Source organism: Myotis brandtii, unplaced genomic scaffold (assembly GCF_000412655.1).
Source record: "Myotis brandtii unplaced genomic scaffold, ASM41265v1 scaffold206, whole genome shotgun sequence".
In the NCBI taxonomy this organism is placed as follows: domain Eukaryota; kingdom Metazoa; phylum Chordata; class Mammalia; order Chiroptera; family Vespertilionidae; genus Myotis; species Myotis brandtii.
Genome location: NW_005357691.1, coordinates 1,170,429 through 1,176,320, shown reverse-complemented (window position 1 = coordinate 1,176,320; position 5,892 = coordinate 1,170,429). Strand labels below are relative to the sequence as shown.

Here is a 5,892-nt window from a genome sequence, read left to right as displayed (position 1 = left end):
CTACTATCTGTAATACTTTAAACAATAAAATAAAATTTTAAAAAAAGATATTCTTTTTTTTTTCATTTTTCACTTTTTATTCTGAAATACTATGTAGTATGTTAGGCTTTTTTCTTTTTAGGCTTTAAGTTCCTTGAAAGCAAAATACAAAAATGAGGGTCTTTTTAATTCCTCGAAGTACCAAGCACAGTACTTTGCTGGGAACAGAGTCAATTAATAGCTGCTAAATCAATAGGGTAACCCCAAAATAATGAATGTACTTTAATATGACTTAGATTCGCTGATTAACATCAGGCAGGGGCAGGAAAAAAAATATATTCTTCTTTTAAGGTTCCACTTGAGTAGCCATCCAGCCTTCCAACACCAGGCAGCATCCCTTTGGTCGCCCATGTACCTTTCAAACCGCAATATGAAGAGAAAGTAAAGTACCTGGCACATTACCTGAAATGTAGTAGATTTAATACAGCAATTCCTTTAATGATTGTCCTTTGAATAGCTTTAACATAAAGAACTTACCTACTTTCTTGAGCTCCTTAGCTGTATTATACAACTTTAAATCGATGAAAATTAAGGCTTTAATATTAATGAAGTATATGATATTTATATACTTGATTTGGAATAAAGTTGGATGATGTCATGGAATACTTTAAATGTCACAGAATAAATGTAGGTTATATTCAACTTATCTGTATATTCTCCAGAAATTTCCATAGGTAGTCCATTAAAAGTTAGGTCGTTTTCATATGACTGCTTATAGCTAATAAAAGAGGGGGGAAAGGAAAGGAGGGAAATTTTTATACCATTCTGACATTGTAAATTTTCAATTCATAGTGTATCAGCCATGTAACAATAGCAGGCTAAAAAAACCCAGGCCTTTCATTGTATTCCGCATTTAAAATTATTTACTATTTAAAATATTTTTGTTTGTACTACTTATTTTTTTTCGAAATGTAATGTTTTCTATAAAATCTGTTGGCAAATCCCTTCCCCCTATCTAAATTTTTTGGTTTTCACTTGTTTTTCGGGGTGTTCTTTTGCCTTGTATCCGGAACAGGATTTGGGGAGGAGGGCTCCAGATTCCTGGTGTCAGGTTACATTTTAAATGGGGTCCTGGACTTGACCTCCCTGAGGAGGTGGAGTGGGGCAGGCCAGGGTTCAGCGAGGCCAGCGTGTGACCACGGAGCCCAGGCCCCTGTGAGCCCTGGTCGTTGTGTCCATGCTCCTTCCTGGGTGCAGATGGGGAGAGAAGTTTCTCTGCAGCCCATGAGAGCTGCCAGGACCCCCACCCCTAGACTTCCCTGTGGCCCTCCAGCTGGGGGTGACCTCTGTGCCTGTACAGAGGGGTGTGCTGCTCTGGGATACGCTGCAGGCAGCCTGGGTGTACAACACAGCGTGCCCAAGGGGGAAGGACAGTGAGACATTCAGTCCTGAAGACATCGCATCTGAAGGAGCAGCACTTTTGCAAAGCCCAGTGTGTCATCTTAGTGTTTAAATTCAATCATGGTGTTTCTACCGCTGGAGGCAAGCTCCAGACCACACCCCGCCCAGGGAACAGGAGAATTGGGAAGCTTTCTGAATCATGAAGGGAGGGAGCTGGGAGACATTCCAGGCTTGGGTGTAGCTAAAAAGGGGCCAGGACACTGCTGGCCATGTAGACCCTGGCTGACCGGCTGCCTGGGGCTGGAGGAGCTAGGGCAGGTGCCGGAGGATTCGATGGGGCACCCGGCTCTAATACAGCTGTCAGGCAGGCTGGAGGGGCCGCAGGGCAGGTGGAAGGGCAGGGATGTTTGCACAGAGACGTGTGAACCTTATTCAAGGGCCAGTTCCTGACCAGAGAGTGTGGTGGTTAACATTCCTGGGACGTAGGTCGCCCCTCAATCTCCCATGTGGCAAATCCAAAGGAGAGGGACCCCCATCCCAAGGGAAGAGAGGAGAGGTGGGCAAGGGGCCCAAGCATTGGCTCAGGGTCTGAGGGAGGCCTGTGCATGTAGCAAGAGATGGTTCCCTGATAGGGCCGTTCGGCCCAGCCCAGAGGACCTGGCCCACAGATGGCTGTGATGAGAGAACGAATGAGAAAGCTTTGTCCCTGGAGATGCTTTAGACACTGGGTGTGCCGGGAGCTGGTCCATCCTTGCTGCTTGACACAGTAGCTGCAGAGAAGAAACGTCTGCACAGCATATGTTTCAAGGGACCTGGCGTATATAGCATACTGTTCTTAATATGTTTGCTCCCCTTAGCGCTATGTGTTTTAACCAAGGTCACCTCTCCGAGAAAGGTTGTTTCCCCAGGTAGGGATTTTTCCCTGAAGTTAGGGAGGGGATAAAACCCCTTAACTAAGTGCCAGGTGGATAGTTAATCGCTTTAACTACAAACAATCACGCTTAAGCTACATAATCTTTACTCCCTGGAATGGAGATAAGAAACGCCCTAACCTTTGCAATAGAAATTGACAGGGTTAAAATCAACTAGTATAAATACAGATGTAACAAGACAATAAACACCAGAACTTGGCTGGAGATCCTGGCTAGAGATCCTGGCTAGGCTGCTGATCAACTGAACGCTGTCTCCGTGTCATTCCTTCATCGCCGATTCCATCCACACCTTGGGGAACCCCTGGACCTGCTGGGGTTGGACGCTGGGACCGTTGGTGTGTGAGGTCTTTGCAGCTTCTCGCGTCACTCGGATCCTGGGCTCTGCGAGCTGAACAAGCCGAGCCCGCGGGCCAGTCATCATGTCGCGCTACGGGCGGTACGGAGGAGAAACCAAGGTGTATGTTGGTAACCTGGGAACTGGTGCTGGCAAAGGAAAGTGCTTTCAGTTACTATGGCCCCTTAAGAACTGTGTGGATTGCAAGAAATCCTCCTGGATTTGCCTTTGTGGGATTTGAAGACCCTAGAGATGCAGAAGATGCAGTTCGAGGCCTGGATGGCAAGGTGATTTGTGATTCCCGAGTGAGGGTTGAACTATCAACAGGCATGCCTCGGAGATCTTATTTGGATAGACCACCTGCCCGACATCCCTTTGATCCAAATGATAGATGCTATGAGTGTGGTGAAAAGGGACATTATGCTTATGATTGTCATCGCTATAGCTGACGAAGAAGAAGCAGGTCACGGTCTAGATCACATTCGAGATCCAGAGGTAGACGATATTCTCGCTCACAAAGCAGGAGCAGGGGAAGGAGGTCAAGATCAGCATCTCCTCGACGATCAAGATCTGTATCTCTTCGTAGATCACGATCCGCTTCACTCAGACGATCTAGATCTGGTTCTATAAAAGAACCGAGGTCAAGGTCAAGGTCAAGATCAAGGTCCAGGTCTATTTCATGACCAAGAAGCAGCCGATCAAAGTCCAGATCTCCATCTCCAAAAAGAAGTCATTCCCTATCAGGAAGTCCAAGAAGAAGTGCAAGTCCTGAAAGAGTGGACTGAAATTCTCAAGTTCACCTTTTAGGGAAAAGTTATTTTGTTTACATTATTATACGGGATTTGTGATGTTTGTAAAAAGTAACCTAGGAAGGTTATTTCGACCATCTAATCAAAATGGATCTGGATTATTACTCTGTAAATTCACAGCAGTAAGATAATATAAATTTTTGTTGAATGTATTAACATCTTATGGTTTGCAAATGTGAGTTTTTATTTGGCACATTTAAATAAAATGTTTCTAACTAGATTTTTGATCTGTGTTCAATATTAATACTTGGTAAGCTTCAGTAGTCAACCTTGATATCAACCATATAAGTACAGACCTACATTCAAAGTTTAATGGTGTGGAGTCTTCAACATCATTAACTAGTATCTATACAGTTGGAAAATTCCCTTTTACCTATAGAGGTTTGGGTAATATAACTCAAATCCTCCTTAATAGCATGAATGCATCATGACAAGTCCCTGAATTAATCGGAGTTACATATTATCAGGCTAATGATATCAATCTGTCAAGCTAAGAAACGCCCTAACCTTTGCAATAGAAATTGACAGGATTAAAATCAACTGGTATAAATACAGATGTAACAAGACAATAAACACCAGAACTTGGCTGGAGATCCTGGCTAGGCTGCTGATCAACTGAAAAATAGAATAAAATAAAATATTTTTGTTTGTAAATGTCCCTAACACTAAAATGAAGCTCAATGTACTGCCCAAAATGCAATACTTAAGAACTTGTGGATTGATTTACTAAATCCTTTTATTAGCAAATGGCTTTATTTTTCATATTTCATCTCATCTCTCTTCAATATATTAAATAACTTATCTTGTAACCTTAACTGTAGGGTAAAAAAAATCAAATAGGTGAAGTATAAATCATATTTATAAATACCCAGAGATTTGAGGGTTTACTGAACATAAAATGCTATGCTTAGCAATAAAGGGTACTGAGGACATATTCTATGTGAACCCTGTTTTTGAAAAAGAGAATGATCATTAAAAAAAGAAGATGGAAAACAAAAACTAGAAAAGTTTGAAACTAGATGAAACTAGACAAGACTGATAAAGCTAGAAAATGCTTAGCCATGAATAAAGAGACTTTTATACCACTTGAAAAGTAGAAGAATAAAAGGGAGAAAGAAAAACCAAAAGAAAAAATAGTTATGCTGTATTTACTCAATATACAATTTATCTCTTGGCTTCTGTTTAAAGGATAATATACAATCCTTATGGAATTGTCATCTCTACATGTATATGCACAATAAAACCTTCACTGACAAATGTGAAGGTTATTGATGTGCACTTCTAACTCTTCATTTTTATAATCCTAGTGTCTAGAACAGGGGTGGGCAAACTTTTTGACTCGAGGGCCACAATGGGTTCTTAAACTGGACCGGAGGGCCGGAACAAAAGCATGGATGGAGTGTTTGTGTGAACTAATATAAATTCAAAGTAAACATCATTACATAAAAGGGTACGGTCTTTTTTTTTTTAGTTTTATTCATTTCAAACGGGCCGGATCCGGCCCGCGGGCCGTAGTTTGCCTACGGCTGGTCTAGAAGATAATATGCCCTTATTAAGTGTTTGTAGGATGAACATATTCTAGTTAAAGACAAAATATGTTTTATAATATATTTGTATTGATTTCAGAGAGGAAGGGAGAGGGAGAGAGGGAGAAACATCAATGATGAGAAAGAATCATTGATCGGCTGCCTCCTGCACATCCCACACTAGGGATTGAACCCACAGCCCGGGCATATGCCCTGACTGGGAATCAAACTGTGACCTCCTGGTTCATAGGTCAATGCTCAACCACTGAGTCACACCAGCTGGGCCAAAATACATTTTAAAACACTTATGAATTAAAGAATTAATAAATGTTAAATTTACAGATCAAAACTTAACACTAAAAAGAAAAATTAAATTACTGCATGATAGTACATATCAAGGTTTACTGTTTACTTAAACCCAGTATAAGAAATAGCTGTATTTCATGAGAGAGATTATACAGCAAAAACTGCGTTAAGATCTGTAATCAAGGTGGAAGCCCTAAAGGTTATATATAAATATATATACCCCATGTTCAAAGGCTGTTAAATCTCGTTGTTTACCCGTAACTTCAGAAAAAAAATCACTTCTACTGTCGTGGTAACCAACCTGCTTTCCTATTTATAATGGTCTGGCCCTCTAGCAACTTCAGCGCGAAATTATAGCTAATTTGCCTACAAACGTCAGGTGGTCATAATAATCTGGCCACTGAGTGTATAAGGCCTTATAGGCCATTTTCAGAAGTTTTGCTTTCACTCTAAATGAGATGGGAAGTAACTGGAAGTTCTTAAAAGAGGAATGACATAAACTAATTTTATTTTATTTTTTTCAAATATATAATTATACTAACTTTATTGTTGAAAGTATTACAGATGTCTCCCCCCCCCCCATTAACCCCCCCCCCCCCCCTTCC

At 41.1% G+C, this 5,892-nt stretch overlaps 1 pseudogene; it reads left to right on the top strand.

Moving 5' to 3' along the window:
- Positions 1 to 2,639: 2,639 nt before the first annotated feature.
- Positions 2,640 to 3,675, top strand: LOC102257081 (annotated as a pseudogene).
- Positions 3,676 to 5,892: the final 2,217 nt, after the last annotated feature.